This window comes from Sorex araneus, chromosome 5 (assembly GCF_027595985.1).
Source record: "Sorex araneus isolate mSorAra2 chromosome 5, mSorAra2.pri, whole genome shotgun sequence".
NCBI lineage: Eukaryota > Metazoa > Chordata > Mammalia > Eulipotyphla > Soricidae > Sorex > Sorex araneus.
The window spans coordinates 71,234,480-71,261,664 of record NC_073306.1 but is presented as its reverse complement, the minus strand read 5'-3'; positions in this window follow the sequence as shown (position 1 = coordinate 71,261,664).

Genomic DNA, 27,185 nt, shown 5'->3' with positions numbered 1-27,185 from the left:
AAAGAAGCAGAAGAAGTAGATCCCGTTTGCTAAATGTTAGTTGATTTAACTTAGAGTATTTAATTCTGGGAAAACTCAGTAATTAGAACAATTCATGTAGCTAGACAAGTTTAATTGATCAGTTAAACATAAAAGAGTCCCCAACTGAGAACAAACACAAGACATACATTTTGGAAATGTCCATGACATAGTCATTTCACTAATTTGCTTTATTAGGTTCTGTGTACTTGTAGGCCAATGGATTTGGCATCGAAGAAGAGGTGAATAAACCTCCAGCTCAGGCTACCCCAACACAGATTCCCAAAACCCAATTAGCCAAATGGGCAGGTTGTCTGGTTTGGCTCCAACTAGAGCAGCTTGCTTCCTCGATGTCAACTCAAGCTGAAAAAGAATGCCTGTGAGGTTTCTTCTTTAGAACTAAAAGGAGCATCGAGACGCAGAATAAAAGCTCTATGCCAATGACTTAGAGCAAAACTAAGCTTCCTACTGTGGTGTGCCCTCTCTGCTTTCCTTCTACATTTATCCTGTCACTTAATAGTCTCCCTCTCCAAGCTCTGAAATTGGCCTCTTTTACAGGGGCAGATCCTATTATCAATGACTTGTTGAAAAATTCCTGGAATGAAAAAATGGTTTGGCAAAATCCATTACAGAGCACCAAAGGTTAACTGACCACAGGGTAGCCATACTTTTTTAAAAAGAAATCTGTTTGCACCATCTTATGACCTAATTCCTCATAAAGCTACTTCCAGAACCACTTTTCTTTTTAATTGCAGAAAAGTAGAGGTTGGCAGGATTTCTTAAGTGGAGTATTCCATAAAATGAGCAGAGATAAACTTGTCCATCTTTTCTGTTAATGTCATTTACACGATTAGCAGTGATGGAGTGCCCTAGGACATACCCCACCAAATGTTGTCGGTGGCAATATTTATCACCAGTTCCATTGCCAAGTCTAGCAAATTAACTAGAGGTAACTGAGCATAATTCTGGAGGATCCTAATTATTGTAATAACCAAGCCATTCTAATCTTTATTCAACATTTAAAACTTAGTTTCCTTGTACTTCTCTATCACCATGTAGTTTTTACCCTGTGTCATGTGTATGCCATCTGTATGCCATCTATGATTCCCTGCTTATATTCTGTTGTTGTTCTGTCTCTCCTCTTCCAAGTATTAAACTAGCCATGTCTCCGAAGCTTGATTCTGCATCAATTCACATTTGATAACAAGGGCATCTGCTACCTTTGCCAAATGTTCAGCTTTAATTTTACAGCAGCTCTCCAGATGTGTGTGGGCACCACAGCTGCATAGACATTACAGATGGCACAGAGAAATCTGTTTTCAGACTTATCCCTTATACACTAATCTTTACCAGCTGGTTGAAGTGCCTTAATCTTTAAGGGTCTGCAGGAAAGAATGTGGGTAAAGCAACAAGTCATCACCATAAGACATATTAATCATAAGCCTTTCTCATGGTATATGATAATCAGAAGTAGCACTCCAAATGAGTTCAACTAAAGAGCTAAGTGCATACATATAAAGACAAGGGAAGTATGTATATGGGATCTAAAAAATGGAATCAACATGGGATATATATCAGGTACCATATTTTGAGTTTTGAGCCTCATTTCAGAAAGCCAGTCATTTCAAGGGCATATTTGTATAAAGGAAATTTGAGAGATCCTTTAATTAAGAATATTGACTGGCAGCTAAGAAGCATGGAGTCTAACAGATCATAGATGTGATTTTGTTTCTGCTATCTCTTTGCAAGTATGTGTCTTCAAGTTGTTAAACCCATTTGAGGTCATTTCCTCATCTCAAAGATTAGGATAATAACAATACTTCATCATAGGTTTCTTTGAATATTATCTAAACACCGTGCTCTTAGCACTGTGCCTGTTACATTACAAATGCTCACAAGTGACAATTATCAAAATTACTATTATTTTAGGTAAATATTTTAGTAGGTGGCTTCTGGAATTTCATTATAAAATCCATAAATCTCTCAGATAGTCTATGAAAAACAAAGAGAAAACATGGATTTTAAAAGATGCTACTGATGGCTGCATGTAACATTAAAAAAATTTTAATCAAGAAAATATTCAAGCAAACATTCCATTGTTATGGAATATTAGGCTTGTCCTAGATAATCCACAATCTTGAACTTTAGGATGACATACATGTAATTGTGTAGTTTGAATTTTTGATGTTTGTGTGCCCAATATCCTCTAAAAGCCTGAATTTTGACCTATAGACTTGTTAAAATATAGTTTATGATGCAGTAATGGTATATACATAGTAGAGAGAACCAAATTGAGATTTTTAAATTCTTTATATTTAAAAGTTATATCGTAAGCATAGATTATCAGGATTTATCCAAAGTTTAAAGTCTAGATCTACCGGCATTTGTTGATGAAGGTTGTGACATTATAACCAAATCATATAACCTCTTTAGGCCTTGGTTTCTACATTTCTTATACACGGGGGTGAGGAGAGTGTTACTTATTTTGTAATAGTTACTGAAAATAAAAATGTTTTTCCAAAATGCCTAACTAGTTTTCTGAACTGTAGTAACTAAAAGAGAACTATTTCACCAAAATCAAACTAAAACAGTCCCGTCGATGTTCTATTGTTGTATAACAGATTGTCACAAACTGAGAAGTTTAAAACAGTATCACTAATCAGTGCCTAGTTAGATCAAAATCTTTGACTTGGAAAAGCTGAATTCTCAGTTTCCGGTCTTATAAACCTGAAATTAAAAATGACAAAGGGTTATGTTCTCATCTGGAGTTCATGGTTCTCTTTTTCACTCATATGATTATAATAAAAGTCATCCCGTTTCATCTATACAATAAGGTTTTCATTTATCTATTTGGTGTTAGCCACTGGTAGTTCTTAGATAAAACCTGTATTTCTTGACACATGGTCATCTTCGTCTTCCAAATCAGAAATGACAAATCTCCTTTGCATGGAATACTTTTCAGACTTGTAATAAATCTCTTTCTCTCTCTCTCTCTCTCTCTCTCTCTCTAATTTTTTAGAAAGAACTCTCATGCTATCTCATCTAAGCAGGTTATATGAACAAAACTTTTTTCTTGTTCATCTTATATAAAACCTCAATTACATACAAATTATCCCTTTATATAACACACAGATTACTTGCTTGAATCACTAGGAGATGTAGTGAACACACAGGTGACAGGAGTCTTGAACAATAGTTTTAAATTCTGCCTATCATAGTACTTTAGAGAAAGAACTATTTTCCGTATTTTTATATTTGAGGAAACCAAGATTCCACAGGTGCAATTAACTTACTCATGGGCATTCAGTGTTTGAATAGAAACGCAGTGAGGATTATTTGGAAACGTTTGAAAATATTTGGGGGTTTTAATCTATAAGTCTATACGGCAGAGCCTGACAAGCTATCCATGGCATATTCAATATGCCAAAAACAACAACAAGTCTCACAATGGAGACGTTACTGGTGCCCGCTCAAGCAAATCGATGAGCAACAGGATGTCAGTGATGCAGTGATACAGTTTATAAGTGGGAGAAGTTGGAAAACTTTTAGCTGGCCCAGGTTAAAATTCTCCTAATAAAAAACAAGAAGAAGAGACTAGATTCTGGAAATCTGTCAGTTTTCTGCCAAAGATCATGTTCATTTATGCCAGGCAGTCCTCTGAGAATGCAGCTAGAGTGTGGTGGAAACAGTTATTGGCCAGGTTAGACGTATTGCAAATATTCATCAATAAGCTTTCATTTCTATGTAATTTTTCTCAATTTCAGCAATGCTGACCTATTAGACCAAAACCTCATATTGTAGAGGTTTGCACTCAAAGTAAGATGTCTAGCAGCATCCCTGGTATTTCCACCAGATGTCAATCATCCTGCTATCTTGCCTTTCCCTGCCACAACACCACCAGCACCACGAAATCATAACAAACAAAAAGATTTCCTTGGAAAGGAGCCATATTTCTTTCAATTGAGAATCACTGGGGGAAATGAACAAAAACAAGCCTTCCCTTAATTCTCCTCACTTCTCCACTGACACATTTTGGTAGCCAAAAGCTAGAGATTCTGGAGTCAATACCTGAGGAGACCTTGTCCCTGAAACCCTGATGGCTTGGCACACTGACACCAAAATGATTTCAAGAAATGGAAATAAACTTGCATCCAGGTTAAGCCACCCTATTGCACTTTTTTCTCTGGTACTGCAGCTGGATTTTTACCTTAACACGTACTTTGGCAGAACTAGTGATTGTTACATACATTGTCTGTACCTTAAAATCTTGTAGCTCCATTTCCTTTTTGTTATCCAGCACACAATCCTTCTGATATAGCCTGTCCCCAAAGAGGTAATACTTGCAATGAGAAGCTGCACTTGATTCTTCAGTAAATACATACTTTGTTTGACCATGTTCTAACAACCCAAATGGAGGTTTCTGTTGTAAACATTTGTTTCACAAGCAAACACATCCAAATTGAAATGTTTCTTTTCATTGTTACAGTGAAATATCCATTTGCTCTCGAGCCACTAGGGACTGCTGAACGCTTTTGTAAATGTTTTCACAGGCTGCTGGCCGCTCCAGGCCTATCTCTCCCACTGCTCAAGAATTTCCTGATGGTCAGAAACTCCTGAGAGACCTGCTTAGAAGTTCAATGGTTGAATGATGGAAGTGATCACCAAATGACATTGTGTTTGGAAAAGTGAAGAAAAGAATTTGTTTTTTATTAGAATAAATTGTGATCTCAGAGAATGTATTACCCTCACTGGTTTTCTTAAAACTGTATCAATGTTTTCAAGTTATTCATCAATAGTTTAATAAATGATAATATGGCCTGAAGAAATTACCTCAGTGTCACATCAGAGATAGTTCTGCTATGACAATGAAATGGTTATTGGATTATCTTGGTGGTTTGTTCATTTGGGGTCCACACTCCTGATGCTCAGGGCTTTCTTCTGACTCTGCTCAGAGATCACTCCTGGCAGTACTCGAGGATGCTATTCAGTGCTCAGGATTTAACAAGACATGCAAGGAAAGTGACTTCATGCCTATATTATCTTTGAAAATTCTTTTTGGAAAATCCTGAGAACTAGAATTATGTTTGGTTTGGTTTTGTGGACACACAAACAGTACTAGGGTCACTCTTGACAGATTCCAGAGCACCATGTAGTGCTAGGAATTGAACTTGGGACTCCTGCGTGCAAATCATGAGCTCTAGCCACTTAAGCTTATCCTCCAGCCCCCAATTAAATTTTTTAAGTAAGGTTTTTTAAGGGAAGATGAAAGTATGTGAAACTTAATGAGTTTTGATATACTTTCATCCAGTATTGATGCTGAAGTTACCTGTGTACATACCTTTAGGAATTTTTCTGAATATCTTCATTTCCCATATATATATATATATATATATATATATATATCTCCTGTTCTTCAAGGTTTTATCCCACTTTCTTGTTAAATAATGCATGCCTCAAAATATCCTTTACTTTTCAGTCTCCTAACAATGAAATGCCACACTAATTTGTTTATATGTATGTACTTAAAAATGTATATACTCCTGTTTTCCTTTTTCCCTATGCTAGGTTAAACATATCTGAAATCATTCTAATAATAAAGCTGGACCAAAAAAAATAATGCAGTAGTCCCAAAAATTAAGATTTGAGCTAAACAACTATTAGTTAAAACGTCTTAGTTGAATTGCCTGCCCATTAATGGTTGGCGGTAAACCAGTTAAAGAGAAAGTTCATCTTGCAAAGAGGAATGTAGAAAGATAACATTCAAGTTCTGATTGCTCTTCAGTGGCTTAACATGAGAAGCAACCATTTCTTAGTGGCATCAATGATCCTTTTAAAAAAGATATCAAAGATATCACTAAGGGACTACATTCCATGCCATCCCATATCACTGAACACTCCATATATAAAATAACAAAGGAACCCAATTATCACAAAAGTCTCTTTTTCTGAAATTATGCAGATTACTACAAGAATATACACCATACTATTCGTGGCAAATGATAGTAATAGAGTCCTTCTGATGCAAATTTCTCTGTGGCTTTTGGTACCTTGATCTTGAGTTTACCCAGTAGAAACCCTCACGGTCAAGCATAAAGGCAAAGAGTCGAATAAAAAATATGCATTTTTTTTACAAGTTTAGATCTCTCGAGCATGTAAATCTGCACATTACTAAATTCAACATAATCACAATTAAATGGTCTTTTCAATATCCAGAAGATATACAGTAGCATCTGCTCTTCTTTCAGAGTTACAATCAATGGAGCATTTACCTACTCAGGAAAATGATTCTCCTCTCAGTGAGAGCTGTGGACTTTGTAGACATTATTACAAGGCAAAAATGTTTGAACCTTGGACATCAGTTCTGCAACTTTCTCAATAGAGACGAGGACAAGTTCCTTAAGTTTCAGGCACCTCAGATAAGAGTAGTATAATATTGTTTAAATATATATATATATATATATATATATATATATAAGATCATTTGGGCTGGAGCAATAGCATAGCAGGTAGGGCATTTGTCTTGCGTGCAGCCGACCCCGGTTCGATTCCTCCGCCCCTCTCGGAGAGCTCAGCAAGCTACCAAAGTATCCTTCCCCCATGGCAGAGCCTGGCAAGGTACCCGTGGCAAATTTGATATGCCAAAAGCAGTAACAACTGCTTGCACAATGGAGACATTACTGGTGCCCACTCAAGCAAATCGATGAGCAACAGGATGGCAGTGACAGATAATTTAATAAATTTAATGGATGAAGGAGAAATAAAGAAATAAAATTTCTTTATTTAAATAAAATTTAAATTTAAATAAAATAAAATGAAATTTAATGGACAAAGAGATTATTATAATAGTTAAGTCTTTTGAATGTGGCCAACCCCAATTTGTTCCCCACACTGGTTTTCTGAGCATCACCAAGTCATCCCTGAGCACAGAGCCAGGAGCACTGTCAGGTATGAAACAAAACCCAAAACAAAACAATTTTAATTTAAGTCAAATTGCACTTAATGGAAGACATAAAATTTAGGTATGTGCTATAAATACTCCAGATATTTTAGGTAAAATTGAGTCTTATTTCTGTTTACAATACAAGGTAAATTTTAATGTTCAGTAAAAATCAATTTATCGCAGAGTTTAAGAAATTTTCATCTCTTTTTATTTACTGTTACTGAATCTGAAGTTCTAAAATACTTCCCCTATGATATTTTCTATCCTGTGTTTAGATAGAAATTTTATGATAATAATATTCATTGTAATGGGGTTTGTCCTGTATTGTCCTCTTCAGTGTGAATACAATAGCAAGAAAAAGAAAGAAATCTATAAATAATACATAATGAAACCTGTGATTTTAATTTTTTAGTTGCATTCTTACTGTTATTTCCCAACTCTATATTTCTGAAATGCTTGTTTTGTAATAGGTTCGAACTGATTTATTTTTTATTGCTTAGCAGAATGGGTATAATCTCCATTCACATTTCTGCAAAAAGAAACAACTAAATGCATTCATACTTTGGAAAAATATTCAATTATTTTCATTATTATCCTGAATAAACATTATATTTTTAATAAAAATGACATTTTAAGCAGTTTAACAAAAAAAAACATAAAACAACACAGCAAACATAAATGACAGTTTTATCTCTGACAGCATCTGAGTGAAAGACGATAATGTTAAGATACTGTACTATCGATGCCTATAAAGGTAATTCAAAGGACTGGAGTACATGCCTTGCAGATGGGAAGCATTGACTAAAACTGTCAGGAGCAAATACTCAGTTCTGAGACAGGAGATTCCCCTGAGCACCACCGGGTTTGACCTATAATACAAAATATCATCACAGAACAAAATGGAATACTATTATTGTGTAGCTTAAGTTTGAAAAGTAAATAAATGAATGATAAGATCATTCTCCTTTGTCATTCATGCAATAACTGCAGGCACCTATTTATATATATATGTGTGTGTGTGTGTGTGTGTGTGTGTGTGTGTGTTTATACCAAATGGGATGCACTGTTGTCAGTGGTGGATAGACTTATTTCATGAAGACCTATAATATAGATATTGTATCTTTTAAAGAAAGTTATAGAGACTGTACTGGAACACAGACCAATTTAAAGAAATTTCCTTTTTAAATACTTTCCCAACCCACAGATCAGTATCATATTCATTTTATTCTGGTTAGCCATGGGAACATATGTTAATCACGGGTGAAGTAGAAATGATTTTGTACAGAAATCTGTATTTTTAAATTCCAGACTATATTATCAATAAATTTGATCTTTATGAAGTTGCTTACTCTCTTTATACCTAAGAATCTCACCTTTGACAGACCCTCACGTGACTTTCTTAGGGTTTATAGAAAGATTGAATAAGTTAATATACCTAAATCAGACAATGAATTATCTGGCATGTCGCAAGCATATTATTATTTAAATGCTTAAGACTATTAACAGTTTGGGGGCTGGAGTGATGACACAGCAGGTAGGGCATTTGCCTTGCACACGGTTGACCAGGGTTTGATTCCCAGCATCCCATATGGTCCACCAAGCACTGCCAGGAATAATTCCTGAGTGCATGAGATGAGCCAGGATTAACCCTTGTGAAATGCTGAGTGTGACCCAAAAAGTGGGAAAAAAAAAGAGAATATTAACAATTTTTCCCTAAATTCATCAACATTGCACACATGATGTATGACTTTGAAATGTTTGCTGCTTTAGAATCATAGTTATTTGATTTCTTGAGGCATTGAAAGGAATATGCATAATTTCCAGTTGAGGATGAAAAAAAATGGGAGTCTAAGAGGGAGTAAATATACCTTCAGGCAAATATTTAACCATAGGCACATTTAAGTACTCTGTTTATATCGAGATAGCATGGATGGTGAGCCAAATAGTTTCTCCAAAAATTAAATAACAAGGAATATATTTATGCATCTTTGTGCCCATTCTAAAAGTCCTGCATTAATAGAAACTTCCAATCTAGTGGCACATTCATGCCTAAGAACAAGCTTTCCATTTGATCTTTGTGTTTTGTGCCTTCTAAAAGATCCCAGGCTTTGTCTAGTCTCTTGTTCTGAATAAACAATATCAAGATGAAACAATGAAATACATGAGAGAAAGGAGAAGAAATTAATTCACAAATATTGCATTAATAACAGAAAATTAATGCAAACTGCTACTTCTTTGAACTACAACTTCTACTACTATTGCTACTAAAACTAGAATTTAAATAAGAACGAATGACCTTATATCAAGTATACATTATTTTGGAGTCTAAAAATATATGCACATTCTTATTCACACACACTTGCAACCAAATATAATAAGTAGATGCTACTGCTATAATATTCTGCTATATTCATTGTTACTGATCTGTCAGGCTGATGAATCACTCACGGAATTTTTCTCATTAAAAACAGATAAAGCGGTCTTACTTGAGAAGGACCAATCTCTAAGCTTAAAGGATCTACATTTTCTTCACCTACTTATTTCATAGGGTGTATGAATTTTGCTTTTCCCTTGAAATGATCCATCACTTAGTTTCTGATCATTCCGTGTTAACAGATCTTTATTTTGCTTTTATTTTAGCACTGGGTTAGAACCAATGGAACAAAGTGTTTCAAGGTAATCTGCTTCTTTCTGCTTTTTCGGTATTCTTCACTAATGATAAAGTTTAAACAAAATGACCTGGTCAATAGCTGTGTGAAACATAAATTTCTTCTGATTTTTTCCTCTATCCTTTGCCAGGCACATCTGAAGAGGAGACATATAAAATAAAATAGGGGGCTGGAGAGATAGCACAGCGGGTAGGGCGTTTGCCTTGCACTCAGCCGACCCAGGTTCGATTCCCAGCATCCCATATAGTCCCCTGAGCACCGCCAGGGGCAATTCCTGAGTGCAGAGCCAGGATGACCCCTGTGCATCATTAGCTGTGACCCAAAAAGCAAATAAATAAAGAAAGAAAGAAATAAACTTTAAAAAAAATAAAAAAATAAAAATAAAATAAAATAAAATAGATTTAGATTCATTTTTTTGTTTTTCAAAGCCAATAGGTCCAAGTTCTCAAGATAGTTTTGCTTCATTGCTAAATTAAAATAACCAGTTATCTTAGTTATTAATTATACATTTAACCTCAACTATATATTCATTCTTATATAGATGTACTGTTTGCTGAAATTATACTTCTTCATTCTTTGCTTTTGTAAAGCATATTTGGTATCACTTATATCACTTGTCATCCCGCTGATCTTCGTTTTGCTCAAGCAGGTGACAGTAACATCTCCATTTGTCCCTGTCTCATGCTCCGGGAACAGGAAGAGCCTCAAATCATTCATTCAGGGTTTTGACAAAGAAGGCTGACCACATATTTGGTATAAGGATTCAAAATCATTTTGTAAGTAGATTCTTTCAAAAGCTTTATGGAGATCTTATTTCTTCACAAAAGTGAAAAAGAATCTGGTTTAGCAGTTCCCATCAATATGTTCATATAATCAAAGTGAGATTTTATAAGAATATTTGGTTATGCAGGAAATAATTGTATGAGATGTGTAAATAGAGTGGAAGTAGCCTGGTACCCTGCCTAATCTCACGACAGAGACTGCAACAAGCACACACTCTAGTTATATCTATATCTAGTTATATCTATAGCCAAATTCTAAAAGCTTTAGCTTAATTCTCTGTAGCTTGAACATTTTTAACAGATGCATGTTTTAACTGTGTCCCATTTTATATTCCCAGAAGCTTGCCCAGTCACACTTTTAAAGTTTTCTATATATACACCAAAGTATCTAATTCTGTTCTAATAACTTGAAGTGGTTTCTCTAATGTTAGACATAAATTTACACAATATAAAAACCTTGGACTATGTTCCGCACCCTCAGTAGCGACAATATTAACAATGTTGATATATCACCCACTGTATGAGATGCACTAAATGTATTACACATAATAGTTCAATCCTTACAAAATTCCTGGGGAAAAGGATCAACTTTATTTGTGTTTTTCATTTTGTAGTTTCACTGAAGTATAGGCTAGAATTCAGAAAAAAAAAACTGAGGAGTTTCCAGAAATCCAAGAATAATATCCACTTCTCGGGTACCATTTCTTCCTTACTAAGTAAACAGTTTTACAATTTTCATTTTCTTTCTTCTTCTGTCTTTCTTTACTTTCTTTCTTAGAGAAGTGTGAGAAAGGAGAGAAAACAACATGGGTTTCTCCAGAGTGGAGAAAAACAGACTGAATTTTGGGAGAATGTTAAATACAATTTCTCCAAATTTTCTTGACCTAGAGTTCTCTGTATAGGTAAAAGTTAATCTGGGTGTTGTCACAGAGAAAACCTTGAGCTTCTTCCATATTCTTATAGCAACTTTTAGAGTCTCCTTTTCATGCTTTTAGTTAACCTTCCTCAGTAGAAAAGCTAGTATAAAGACCATGACTTGAACTGATCCATTAACAGAGAGTAAGTGGACAAAAGTAAAATAAATTGTAGCTGCTTATCTTGCATACCCATGGTCACTATGTTTCAAAGTGGGAACTACTTTCTAGAGGGAAGCTATTCCCAGAATTACAAAGGAGACCAACAGGAAAGTAAGGGATAACTATTGCTGAGCTGGGAGTAGAAGGAAGCAAAACATCAATTTGAAGAATGGCTTGGACCAACTCAATGAAAAGAACATTTCTCCTACTGTACAAATTATAAAGTTGAGGTGACGATTTTTGTTGGTGTGTAGGACTTGGATTACCTGTCACCAAGTGATGACAGCAGATAAAAGGACAGTCTACTACCAAAAGAACTCTGGGCACATACTACCTCTGATTCTGGGGGGAAGAAATTGTGAGTGACATTTTGTGTCATATATGATTTGAGAGCTATATGCAGAAGTACCCAAGAGCTATGTCTTGTTCAGAGCTCAAGGTTGCTGGTGGTGGTGCCAGGAATCAAACCCAGACCTTCTGTGTAGGATAACATAGTCTCATGTAGTTTAGGTTTATTGGGTTACTCCTGTTACAGTGCTCCCATTCCTCTGTGTTTATTTGTAGCTTCTTTCTTAGTGTTCTGTTGACTTGTAAATATTGTTTTTCTCTTCTCCTTGAGTCCTTTGCATAGTTTATTCAGAGCAATGTCCTTTTTGTATGGACACAGGAAGACTTAGCAAATGCTATGCTTTTGTAACCTGGGAGTCATTTGACTCTACATGATATTTTCCTCCTGGGCATCTGTTCTCCCAACCTAAACCTCAGCTGCCCTCACTTCCTAGCACCCCCAAAAGAGGGTCTCAACGAGGGACGAGATGGACCCTGGGCAAGCGGTGAGTTGTGTGCTACCCTGGCATCAAGATGGGCCTGGCCAAAGTGCCTAATGCTTAACTATAAGTTAAGAGCTTGATCATGGACAAATGCTGTCATGATCCAAACAGTGATAACTAGATTTGGACCCTGCTAGGGTTAGGAATGATTAATCTGGCCTGAGTGCTATAGTCTGAGTCTGTGGCAAGATGTTGCCAGGAGAGCTGCCTTGCAAGCCTCAATGTATCTCTTGCTATGTCCATACAAAAAGAACTAGTATTGAGATGTTAATGAGTATTTGGAATAAGGAGAGGAGAAAAAACCCTTAAGAGATATTTTGCCTACTGGCAGTCAGGTAGGGCTTTGGAATGCCCCTAGGTTGTGTTCCCTTATAACCTGACAGCCCTCAGGAAGGGCTTTCTTATGTTGATTTTGCTACTGGGCAGTGTGTAACCTAGGGGCAAAGTCGAGAGAGGAAAAAGGGAGGAGAGAGATGAGAATCGGAGGCTGCGGTAGATCCAGAGAGAGGATAGAGCTGGGAGTGTGGGAGATGAGAAAGATGGAAGATTGAATAAACAATAACTAATCAGCAACCAGCTTGGTCCTCATTTTTCCTTCGCCTGTCCTTCACCACCAGCCGTCTCGATCCAGCCTATACACAGCGGTTCCAGAGCACCGAACACGGGCGGTAAGACAGAGCCTCCCGGAGAGCCAGCAAGTGCACACGCCCCTTGGCGTGCCTTAGTTTTTTTACACTTCTGAACACAAACATGAGCTCCCACCCATTGACCTATCTCTTTGGTCCAAGAGCCACTTTTAATCTTCTTTGTACATTGTACATTTTCTAATATTGTTATGTTCTAAAACACTGCATTTTAAAGAGAAGATTGCGGGGGGGGACTCCAAACAATAATAGTGAGTTTTTTGTTGAAATATTGAATTTTATCAAAGTAAAGAGAAAATAAAGTGAAATTTATAAGCTACACAGGCGTGGTGGTGGGCGGGGGGGTGGGGGGATTGGGGGGAGGTTTACTGTTGTTCTTGGTGGTGGAATATGTGCACTAGTGAAGGGATGGGTGTTTGAGTATTGTATAACTGAGATTTATGCCTGAAAGCTTTGTAACTTTCCACATGGTGATTCAAAAAAAAAAAAAAAAGAAAAACAACATTAGATAAAAAATAAGATAAAATAAATTTTTTAAATTTTTTAAAAAAGAGAAAATTGCTTTCAAAAAGAAAAGCATATTCTTGGACTACTAACCATGTATGTCACTTGTTCTTTAAAGATTAACTCAGAAAGAGGCATTGTGTGGCCAGAGAGATAATATAGTGGGCAGGGAGCTTGCCTTCTGTGTAGCCAACTTGAGTTTCAGCACTGTAACCCGATATAATCCCTGATTCCTACCAGGAGTGATGTCTAAGTGAAGAGCCAGGAATAATCCCTGAGCACCACCAGGTGTAGGCCTCCACCCCTAAACAATTTTTTTTTAATGCATTTGGTTTCAAGTGTCTTGAAACCAAAAAACAATTGTTAAACCCTCTTCCATGTTTTTGTCTTTACTCTCCTTACCTCAATTTCTTCAACTGCATGATGAAGACAATATTAGTTTCTTATAGACTGCAAAAATAATTAATTACAACACATATAACATACTAACACCCAGTATACAGAAAATATTAGCTATATACTGGGTCTCAGTATATTATATGTGCTGTAGTGTTGAAATCAAGCATTATATATATATATATATACATATATATATGAACAAATTTAATGCTAGTCTGAAGTTTTATTATTGCTATTGGTGAAATACTTAAAAGCTCCCGGCACTATTGAGTGCTTCTATAAGCATCTAATTAGTTTACGATAATAAAATACATGCTTTTGTTCTCTTTCCTTCCCTGTTTATTCCTTCCTGCTTTTTGTGGGGGTGGCTGTATTAAGAAGTATTTAATAACCAAACACTTTACAAATAACACAACATAGTATGAAGATTCTAAGAATACTAAGGAGACATATCTCTTAGGCCTAATTAATGCTACAAATATTTATTTTTTTATATTTTCTTCTATAACGATAAAAATAGATCATTTAACTATTTATATTGTTACTAAGAAAGTCAGCATAATCCACAGACTACCTTAATAAATTTATAGCACTGTGCATTGTGCTTTCATACTTTATCACCTTATCCATTTTCTACCCTATTTTCTTTCACTCTAATTTATGTATTTTTAATGTTCTTATAATTTACCTGTAGAAATGATATGTGTAAACAAAAAATCCTAGAAATTTATTTTATCTTTGTGATATTATGTAATCCAATTGTATTTGTTTAATGGTAAGCGTGCTTACATAATTGAGCATGTCTAAAGATTGTAATATTTACTTTAAAAACACCTTTAATTTAAATAGTAGGAGATTAATGGTTAAGTTTGATCATTCCATATAAAAAGATATGAATGTGAAAAAAGCTCTGGTACACTAAAGTTTAATCTTACTTTAGAAGAAGTGCTATCAATTTAACCTAACGCTTAATTAGGGAAAGGTAATGCTTACATACGGTGTTATATTTTCAGTAGATTAGCAAACCAAAAAGGATTTTGCTTATGATAGAAAACTGAAATACCCATAGTGACTCTAACTGTTTTTTATCGTGAGGGTAAAAAGATGAATCACTTTGAGGGGAAACTAGTGGCTCACAATGCAAGTTTTAACACTTTTCCTGTGATTACCTGTGTACCTTTAGCAAAAAAATCTTTCTGACCCTATGGGTCTTTGCCATGGTTTAAGCCAGCCGGGACTTCTCAGCATGGTGGGTAATCAATTTGCCTGATTAAATGCAGTTCCCATCTTAAATTATGCAAAATGTAAGGACCCACGGGTCGAAACTGAGGTAGAACTGAGACCCTAAGGCATTCTAGTAGTTAAGCCATGGAGGACTATGGAGACTGTTCTATGGGAATGTGATTCTTAGTTGAATTGCTCTGAATAATTCTCTTTGCTTAGAAGCAAATGATGATGCATGCTGGTCAAGTCCAAAGAAGAAAAATAGTTTAATGATTTAGATTATGAACATCAGAATGAAAAAACCTGAAATATAAAGCCCCTTCAGTCGATAACAGGACAGTTTTGTAAACCACTTAAGGCTGTGATAAAATCCTACTTGACTGGCCCACGAGCAGATGTGACAAGTTGAATTTATTTCCTCTCTTACCAGGAAGCTTTGCAGGAAACTCTTAACATATGGTGCTTTTCACTTCCATCTAGAGCTATAAATGTTATTGGAAAAGGATGTTCCCAAGAGCAGCGAGTTTCTGACGTCTCTGCCAAATGGAGTCCAAATGATCCTTCTGTGGTTCTGAATTCCCCGAGTTCTTAGGAGTTGGCAACCAAGGGTCTCTGATCTAAACACAGCTCACTAATTTAATTATTTTATTATAGATTTGTGGAAGCTCGTTCAGACCAGTGACTTCGCATCTGTATTGTATCTAGCTATACAGGAAGCACAAGTTAGAAGGGAGTAAATATTTTGTTTCTTAACTGCTTTCATTTGAAAACTTAAACATCATTTTACACAGAAACCAGGCATCACAATCTGAACACAAAAAAAATGAAATTGAAACAAGTCAAATTTTCAGAATTTCTTTTATGTTTAGTCTTTCATATCATACATGGAGAACCCATACTACATCATAATGTGGTAGGAAAATGTTCACAGCATTTTGCAATTATATAAAAATGAACTATGCCAAGTAGAAATCATTAATTATCTTATACATTGTTTAGAGGGTATCACAATGTACCAAATATCTTCCCCAAACCACATTACTGGATATATCTATGAAGAATTTTATTTTAATAAATTAGATACTCAACACTGAAGACTTGACCATTAAAAGTTCGCTGCTAGCTGAAGCAATCCCATGGTTGTTAAGTTAAAACTAATGACACCAACTAGTTTATACAGTCAATGTAATGAACTAGGTTGAAATGTCATTAAGTTTTAGCAGTTGAATTAAAGTAGAGAATATGAAAATTGACATTTTAAATTTGTGTTGTATAATAATTAAGCTCTACATATTCTGCACAGATGTCTGTCATTATATGTATATGCTTATAAATCACATATACATATGTAAATTTTCATGTCTCTTTTTTAATATTTTATGCATTTTAGTAACATAATTTCTCATTTAACAAGATCATTTCAGTCATCTATGTCTCTATATACAAATGCATACTGATTATATATTGATATGTTGAGTTTAGATAAAATATATTGGAAAATTGAGTGAAGAATTTGGCACTGCCAGCTGGAGATTGCTCCGGACCCCAGACCGGGCCAACAACATGGGGGGCCAGACGAAGAAGGTACAGCTGGCACACCTTCTCCTGATGGAGCCCCGGCGACACTGAGCAGCTAGTAACACAGCTCCGGTATGCGGGACTGGGACACCTCCAAACTGCGCTTCGAGACCTTTCCTGATATACAAAATATATGCTCAGGAATGGCTCCGCCACTCCTGAGCGTCCATTATCCCAGAGGCACAGAAACCAATCTCAGAACACAGGCTGCTGGCAATTATAATCCTTTTGGTACCTGCAGCTCCTTGCAGAATGTCTCCAGACTGAAAACTAAGCCAAGGTCCCATGCCTGCCCTGGAGGGGAAAGGTTTTTCTCTCGCGCCTTTTCCTTGCTGGGGGGGAAAGGGTGTGGCGACTGCCATATTATGAGGACCACTAATGAGAGATACAAGCTTGCAATGATCCATTTCTGGAAGAAATTTCCCTGGACTTAGTTGCTAAAATACAGAAATCCAAAACCAAGACCTCAAATCTCTCCACAGCAGGTCTGTCTCTAGAGGGGAACTCCTAATAATAATGGTGAGTTTTTTGTTGAAATATTGAATGTAGCCAAAATAAAGAGAAAGTAAAGTGAAATTTATCAGTTACACAGGTGGGGGGGAGGGATGGGAAGTATACTGGGTTTTTTTTGGTGGTGGAATATGTGTTTCAGCATTCTATAACTGAGACTTAAGCCTGAAAGCATTGTAATTTTCCATATGATGATTCAATAATTATAAAAATAAAATAATAAAAAATAAAAATAAAAATAAATTTGCAAAAATATATATTGGAATATATATAACTTATTCTAAATATATATAATCATATATATTATTTTATATATTTATAAATATAAATAATTAAATATATAAATATATATAAACTCTTAATATGGGGGGCACAGTCTGCTATGTTCATGGATCATTCATTGCTGGAGATCAAACTGAGACTTCCTCATGATGAATATGCAATTCCAGCCTATTGAGCTATCTTTATGGTTCCAGTAAAAACATTTTAACGTTGATTTTTTTATTGTGTCAGTTTTTCATATTAAGTAACATTGCTTTAAAGTATAAGATTAAGTGTGAATCATTGAAAATCATTATGTGGATATACTACATTAAGTTCACTATTTAAAGTCCAGTTCTGACCTTCATAATACATTGTGAAGGAATACATTATAATTATCCTTTGTAATTATAAAGTAGTGGTTTTCTTTGAAAATATCGTCATTAAAATATTTGAATCAACTATAACAGAAAGATATTCTAATATTCCAAAAAATATGGATTTTAAAATGCACATTATAAGGTCAAATAACTTAATATAACATCATAAGTGATGCAAAGTCTTTACAAATTTAAACTTTTATTTTTTAAGATTCTTAGTTTTTCAGAATTAATAAATAAAATTATCATTAATGTATTAATATAACATTAATATACCATTATTATACATAATTCAAACTTTATCTTTTCTGACACTGTGATAAATACTAAATTAATTTTTTACTAAGCTACTATTAATTTCCATGTTTATACAGATCTTCTAAAAAATCTGATAATATATTATTTGTATTGCCTTTCACACTTTTCAGAAGTTATTTTCCTAAACTTAATAATTTGTAGTATCAGTGGACCAGTCCACTGTCGGAAGTTCCACAAATAAAGAGGGGCAGTTAGAAGTGAGGGGACCACTATAACAAAGATAGTTGGAAATGTTCTCTGTAGACAATCACTCTGGACAAGAATTGAGTGTTGAAAGTAAGTAAAGGGATATACAAGAAAACCTGTCAGTATCTACATTGCAAATAATAATGCCTAGAAGGAAAAAGAGAGAGACAGAGATGTAGATAGAGAGACCAAAAGAGAGAAGAGAGAGAGAGAGAGAGAGAGAGATTGCCTGCTATAGAGACAGACTGGGCAGACTGGGAAGTGGGAGGGGGTGGAGGATAAGGTTGGTCTAGGAGGGAAGGTGTGTGTGGGGGAATAAGCAGTAAGCAGTATCAGGTTATTTTTGAAAGATCAGTTATCTTGTAGTAAAGCAAAATAAAGAGAAAATAATACGAGATCCCTTTAACTATCATCTTTTATATCACTTTGAATAGAGGCTACCTAAGTTAACATGAAGATTTCTTGTACTTGTAACTTGCTTTATTATTAATGAAATATAAATATAAAACAAGCTTCTTTTGCTTTATGTGCCTTGTAAAATAACAGTTTTACATTATTATTTTTTTTTATTTTTAAATAGTTGAATTTGGATCAGAGGAATGAGGCCCATTATTGTTACTGTTTTGGGCATGTTGAATACACCATGGGTAGCTTGCCAGGCTCTGCTGTGTGAGATTCTGCATCGCTTTTTTCTGGGAGCTTTGTTTTATAGTCTCTGGATTTTGATGAGATTACATGGCACCAGGGGTGATTTGTGGGCGTGGCTTCCAAGCTACTGGAAAATGGGGGGATCTGGGTGGAGGAGGTACAGTCCCAATCGGAGCAGGCTTAGAGATCTCAGCCATGGGGCCTGCATACCTGCGTTCCTCTGTTGGTTCCTTCATGGGTGTGGCTCATCTGAGCGCATGGAGAATGGCCTTGAGTATGGTGATGGTTGGGCTCTGGAGGTTTTCAGCTGCCAGAGTTCTGTTTGGGGGATGGGGAAGGGAAACCCAACCTGCCCCACCCAAGGTATCCCAGTGAAGACAGCCTGGTGCAGGGGCAGGAGAGTCTGCACTTCTCATTGGATTCTGGAAGTTGGGACTGCCAGGGATTTTAGGGGTCAGGTGGAGGGACGACACCTGCCCCTGTCTGAGGTACCCTGGTGAAGTCAGCCTGGATGAAGGCGTCTGTGCAGCAAGTTGCTCATTTGGAGATTCTTTTGTGTGTACCCTTGTCCCTGAACGCAACAGGGACGAATGGAGATGTTACTGGCTTCCACTGGAGCAAATCGGTGAGCAACAGGATGACAGTGAAACAGTGATAGAGTGATTAAATAGTTGAATAGACATATAAGTGCATCAAAACATTAAAACAATTACAAATTCAAGGATTCAGGCTAATAACATAAAATGCATAAAATTGCAGAGTTGAAAACTGGGAATTTCTTCTTTGTTTTGAATTTCTACTGTTATCAGAGCAATGTATTATGTCATAGAAACAAACAAGATAATTACTCATGGAAACTATACATTTAAATTTGATTTTCAAATTTTGTTAAAGATGTGTTCTTGCAATATTCATTAGCTGAATCTTATTTTATCTTAAAAAATAGTACACAATCTTCACAATTTACATGAACGTCAAAAGTTAAATGAAACACTTTTAGAATTTCAAACTATTGTAATAGTTTGCTATTTATAGTATAAATAAAATCAGACAGATATTTTAATATAAATAAAATCAAACATACACTTTGGCTATTCTGGGAATTTTAGATTTCTATACAAATTTTAGCAGAGTTTGTTCCATATTATACAGTTTTTTTTAAAAAAAGTATAATACAGTTTTTATTGTATAATAAACTGTATATACAAAGTATTATACAGTTTTTTTAAAAAAACTCATTGGAATCTTAATGGGTACTACATTGAACCTGTATAATACATTGGATAGGATGGCCGACTGTTTTAACAAATTGATTCTTATAATACATGAACAGTTAATGTCTTTCCATTTACTGGTGTCATCTTTTATTTGTCTTAGCACTTATTTGTAGTTTTCACTATACAAGTCTTTGATATCTCTTGTTTAAGTTGATTCCTAGGTAATCAATGTTTTTGGTCACTATTATAAAAGGGGTAATCTTTTAAATTTCTTTTTCTCTGGCTTTATTTTTTTGTGTGTATAGAAATTACACTGATATTTTATAAATTTTTTCTGTAGAATTTTTAAAGGAAATTTATTTAAAATATACTACAATTATTATTTTCAGTAATTTAACTGTTTTCTTCCATTTAGGGTACTTTATTAATTGACAAATTAATTACAGTTTTTTTTTAATATCTAGAAGGAAATTAGTGCAAAAGAGATCTGGTTGTTTGCATTTTTATGCCATGATAAATAATCAAAAACAATTTGATGGTTGACTGAATTCATTGTGTGTAAAACTCTAAAACTTCATTCATACAAATTTTTTTTTGAAACTATTTAAAAACAACTATAAAACTGAGTGTGGCTGAAACCACCCTTTAAATTGTTTGTAAAGAGCTAGTTTGTAGACTAATAAATATTTTAGTACTAAAAGAGATTTGATTTCATCTAACACATACAATTTTTCAAGTTTAAGCACATGAACCTCGAAACTATAAAACATGTAGATTCTGAGAGCTAGGACCACTATTCCATTCTCAGAATCTTATGCAGATTTTGAGAGATGGAAAATAAAAATAAAGGCAACTCTAACAGTTTCATTCAGATACCCACTTTTAATGAAAGAATTGTCAATGACCATACGAATCCCTGAGTTGCTTCTTTCACAGCTTCATAACTGAATATATTGAAAGTCTCAACATGGGTTTAGCGAGGGCAATTGGAATAAAAAAGTAATTGTGCTCTTCTGTTGGAAGAGCAAAGATTAACAAGTTTAATCCTTGATATCAATAAGTGTGGCTCAGAGAAGTGACACCAATTCCCAATTAAGTTTGATGTACTTTTTAATTATGTGTCCTAATTTGGTAGGGGAAATTTTCTCACTCCAGATTTTGTCAAACAGGCAAACACCGAGAGTTCATTCCAATATAAAAGTTAATTTAATAGAAGAAACTGAAACTTTACTGAAAATCAAATTTACGACTCTTTAATTTCATGAGTGTGAATAAGTCATCACAAGTGTCGGTAAATATATAAGGTTCCCCAAATATTGATGAGTATCACTGTATCACTGTCATCCTATTGCTCATCGATTAGTTCAAGCAGGCACCACTAACATCTCCATTGTGAGACTTGTTGTTACTGTTTTTAGCATATGAATACGCAATGGGTAGCTTGCCAGGTTGATGAGTAAATTATGTATTTTATTTTCCATAAAACATGTCATTTCTTCTTATTTTTTAGGCTCTTCCCAATATTGCTCATGCCTACGAATAATATTTTCCTTTCTTTCCATGTGTCCTCAGCATTCTGTTCCATTCTATTCATTCTAATCCCCTAGGGAATTACCAGGATTTTTGTTTTGTTTTGTTGTTTTGTGGGAAGGCAGTGTTTGTTTGGTTTTGCTTTTGGGCTACACCTGGCAGTGTTCATGGTTTACTCCTGGCTTTGCACTCAGGAATTATTCCTGGCAGTGCTCAGAGGACCATATGACATGCCAGAGATTGAACTCAGGTCAGTTGAAAGCAAGGCAAATTCCCTATTCACTATACTATTGTTCCAGCACCAGAAATATTACACCTCATTATAAAAATTATTCTAGATACTATAATGGATCAAAAAGGAGAATACAATATCAATAACCTGAATAAATCTATATAACCCCTGAGAGTTTAACTGACACTTGTCTTATGTTGATTTGTAATTTGACACATGCACAAAATAAAGCTTATTTTCTATATCTATTTCTCAAAGTTAAAAAGATGTTTGTAAATTAGTATGTCTTAAGTCACTTTTAAAAAATGGTTGCCCATTAATATTGTCTACCATAACTGTCACCTAGTCCCCAATTAATATAGTAACCTTGTTCAGCTTTATGGTTTTAGACATGAAAATTTGATTTATTATAGCTTAAATGAAACACCCTTTTAAAAATAAACTGAAGGAAGTCTTAAAACTCACTATTTGAAACTCAGATCACAGCAGATGTCACTTGCCACAAACTCTTCCCATGACTATTTCTGAACCTATTTTTAATGTTGTAGATAGGCAGGCTAGCAACAATGATCAAGTGCCCTAACTCAACAGAGGTGGAAATTTGCTCCTTCTTCTTTGAACTGCCAAAATCTTGACAGGTGGAAACATACAGATTTCTTTCCGGTCAAGCATTCTTGATCTGAATCCTAAATGAGAAAAAAAAAAAGAAAAAGAAGAGTAGTGTCTATAAAGTGTCTACATTACTAATGTAATATCAGCCAAATAGATAGCATTCTGCATTAATACCTTCTTTTAATACTGAGTTTTTGTGCTTAAAGGTAATGGCTAAAGTAAATGTATTTAAGTTATCATGACTGAAAATGGATATTGCTTTGCTTATCAAGCAAATTAATATTACATTTGTAAGATTTGAGAATAAAATTATGTGGGCTGGAGCAATAGGGAGGGAGTTTGCCTTGCACGTGACCTACCCGGGTTCGATTCCTCTGTCCCTCTTGGAGAGCCCAGTAAGCTACTGAGAGTATCCCGCCCAAATGGCAGAGCCTGGCAAGCTACCCGTGGAGTATTCGATATGCCAAAGACAGTAACAAGTCTCACAATGGAGACATCACTGGTGCCGGCTCGAGCAAATCTATGAACAAGAGTATGACAGTGCTATAGTAGTACTTGTTTTTGAAATAGGAATAAGTCAACCAAGTGCATTGCACAGACTTGCAGGTCCCAAATATCAAACCAAAGAATTAAAAACCAATGACAGCTTGATGACTTGGGGCACTAAACTCAAAGAACCCTGGCCTTCTGCAATTTACTTGTTTTGTGACCTCAGGTAAATTAATAAGCTTCTCTGACCTATATTTTTTGTCTTATCTTTAAGAGAAAAACTAACTCTGGTTTTGTTGTGAGGAATAACAGAAGTTTTGTCTGCAAAAGTGACCTTGTTTATCAGAGTGTAAATGCCTTTACAACTTTGAAATATTCCTGAAGAAAACCATCTTTAGACATCGAATACACAAACTTTGTTGATGGAACGTAGAAGTGTTCATGCAAAATTAACAAATAACAGAAATAATTTAAAAACATTTAAACAACTAAGGTCAACTCCATTTGAATTCTTAACTTTTTTAAAAAGAATATATAGTCATCATAAGTTATAAATTTATTCGTGATTTGGTTTTACTGTAGCACTGTCATCCTGTTGCTCATTGATTTGTTCGAGCAGGCACCAGTAATGTCTCCGTTGTGAGACTTGTTACTGTTTTTGGCCTTGGGTTTCAGGCATACAATATTTTTATCCCTTCACCAGTCTCCACTTTCCTCCACATATGCCCTCACCATTTCCCTCCCACCCACTAATCTGTTTCTGTGAGAGGCATTTTTAAAATGTTTTGGTGCTACGTTTTATAGTACTATTGCTGATAGGTTTTCATGCAAAACAGTTTACTCCCTTTCAGCTCCAAATTTTCCTGCTATTGAATACTTCCCTTTACCACTGTTGTAGTCCCTTCCCTACCAGAGCCACCCACTTACTTCCTACTGCAAACCCATCCATCATTATGGATTTTAGATTCTTAGTATTATGTTTGTTTCTTTGTTTCTTATTATAATATGATTTCAATCAAAACTGCAAGGAACTCTGACCACAAACTCCTAAAAGCAGAGGCCAAAAAAGCACAGAGGAAAGTATTCTCTCATCTATCTTCTAATGAAATCTATTTCTCAGGCTCATTATTACCCCTCCCCTGTCTATCCCTTGATAACTCACTATTGTCTCAGTTCATCAGTCCTTTTACTGGCCTCATTTACTTGCCTAACCAGCCTTGACACTAGGGTCAGTCATTTTATTAGATTTTCATACTCTTTTGCCCCAGAGCTGCCATTCCAATCCCCAAGAATGGGTAAATACTATCATTTGACTCCTCAGCTCCCAGTCCCAAGCTGCCAAACATTGCCTAAGAAAAATCACAAAACCAGGTTGACTGGTTCCACTATAGTTCCAGGCTATCTCAAATCTGTTGGGTTCTCCCTGCTGCATAACAGTGCTTGTTCTCATCCATGATTTACAGTCCCATGTGTTATTCCCCAGAGTGTCAATTCCAAGACTTCTTTCTTCTCTTTGTATTAGATGTGTTATGATTTACCGGTTCCTAGGGTTAGTCAAGTTCATAGCTTGAATTTTATTTTCTTTCCTCCATCTAAAAACTTCCTTTTTAAATTCTGTTCTCACAGGATAGGATTCTTGTCTTCATTGCTGTTTTTCACCTGTCCTTAATCCTTTCCAATCCCTTTCTCTCACTATGATTTCACTGTATCACTGTCATCCCGTTGCTCATCGCTTTGCTTGAGCCTGCACCAGTAACGTCTCCATTGTGAGTCCCTCCCACTATGACTATATCATATTTAATGTCCTTTTGCTTTCTGTGAACTCCAAAGTATTTTTCAGGAGACCTGGGGGCCACAACCAGTGGTTCTCAGTCAACCAGGCCATCCATCCAATACAAGTATCTGAGGATGTGATTTCACTCTGGCCGGAGGTGCTGGGGGTATCATATGTAATGTTACCAGAGCCCACTGAGGTGTTTTGTTTTTTTCCCTTAAATTCAGACACTGCATGGATTTTTTAAAATTTCCTTTCTTGAAAATTTTTCTTAGTAAGATTATTTTTCAGACATTGTCTCCATTTGCTCCTGACCCACTCCTTGTGATGCACTGTTTTTCCTAATCAGTAAATTCAACAACAGCCTTTGGTGTCTATCCATTTTTGTTCTTCATAAAGTGATTGACATTGATGACATTACACTGTCTAAGATTTATTTACTGTTTCCTCCAAAACAATTGTCTTCCATTCTGTATTTCATTTCAGTGGATTTCATATCTTCCTAGTTGCCCGGGATTCGAATTTGAGAGCATGTGTGGCTGCTTTATTTATTCTGTAGATTATGACCTTTAATTGGTCTTTTCTACTTGTTTTTGTTCCTCAATATTGAGATATTTTTCCTTCATCCAAAGTTACTTTTTCCAGGACTACTGAAAGAAATTGGCACAAGGGGCCGGAGAGTTAGTACAGGAGGGAGGAAGTTTGCCTTGCACACGCACAACTTTGTTTCTATCTCCAACATCCCACATGATCCCCCTAGCACCACCAGGAGTAATTCCTGAGTGCAGAGGCCGGAGTAACCCCTGAGTATCCCTGGGTATGACCCCAAAAGCCCCCCAAACCAAAAAAGAATCAGAATCTGCTAACATTTTCAAGCCCTGTCACTTTGAATAAACATTTAAAATAAAAACAACACAAGTTTTCTTCTATCTCCTTCTATTTTTTTTTTCTCTCACAGTTTAATTATTGCTGGCAGTTTTCAAGTTCTTTCATCTGTTCCAATTTTTATTCTTTGTTCTTCCTATGTTTCCCCTTTCAACTAAATTCCTTGCTGAACTTCTATAAAACTGGAAATTGTTGCAGTGTGGGGGGCGAGAGGGTAGAAATGGGGTGAACACACACAGTCTTAGTATTAAAACCATGGATGCATGTGGTATGGTCCCTGATTCTTGTACTTTCCTCAGAAATGATTTCCTGAGGACCACTATTAGGAAGGAAAAAATAAGAAAATGTAAAACATGCCACCTGATAAGAATTAAAATGAAGAGTTGGTTTAAGAAAATGAAAGAACCCATTCCCTAAAGAGTGACCCAGTATCCAGAAGAGGAATATTGCTGATAATCTTTTGTCCTGTCTTTTTAGACTTTTCCTTCCCCTGTCTTCTGTTCAGTTCATAGGTGGTTGGGTATGCCCTTGCTTCTAAGGCTCTGAGCAATTTTGGATACTTCTATGGGACTGGAGCAAAAGCATAGCAGGTCGGGCATTTGCCTTACACAAGGCTGACCTGGATTCGATTCCTCTGTCCCTCTCAGAGAGTCCAGCAAGCTACCAAGAGTATCCTGTCCGCACTGCAGAGCCTGGCAAGCTATCTGTGGCATATTCGATATACCAAAAACAGTAACAACAAGTCTTACAATGGAGACGTTACTGGTGCCCGCTTGAGAAAATCAATGAACAACAGGACAAAAGTGCAGTGCAGTGCCATGCAGTGCAGTGCAGTGCTATGGATTATCACAGTGACTTCAAGCTCCCATGGCTCAGTTGAGTTGGACATAATTTTGATAGAGGGCCAAACATTTTGACATTATAGGTATTTAATGATGATATAATGTGTTAGATGTCACTTAGCATTCTCTTCCGTGTGACCTTCATTTATTCCCAAGTTCTAACAAATGTGAAAGATCTTGTAGGTGGCCTAAAAGTGGTAGAATTTCTTCTTTCAGTATATTTGGCCTTGGCATTGCTCTGCCAGACATTTGTTTAAGCACTAGGGACTTTGCTTTTTGCTCCCTTTACCATATACCAAGGTCTTAGTCATGCCTTAGCTGTATAACAAAATTACCATCAATTTACCTTTATCCAAATATTTGAAGTAGGTAAGGTGGCAAGGATATATCATATTTTATAGCTTTTTTCCTTTTCAAGCCAAATAAAGATCCTATACATGACACCTAATTTAAAATACTTGGGCAAATAATTGTTTTAAGATTTAAAAACTAAATTGTACTATGCACATGTGTCACGTGCACTTTTCTGTCTGCAACCAATATTATATTCTCTATGAATATATGTAATACTTAAAAAAATCTATGCAAAATAGATTTTCTACATATTTAAATGGTTTAATAATTTTTAAGCTGAAAC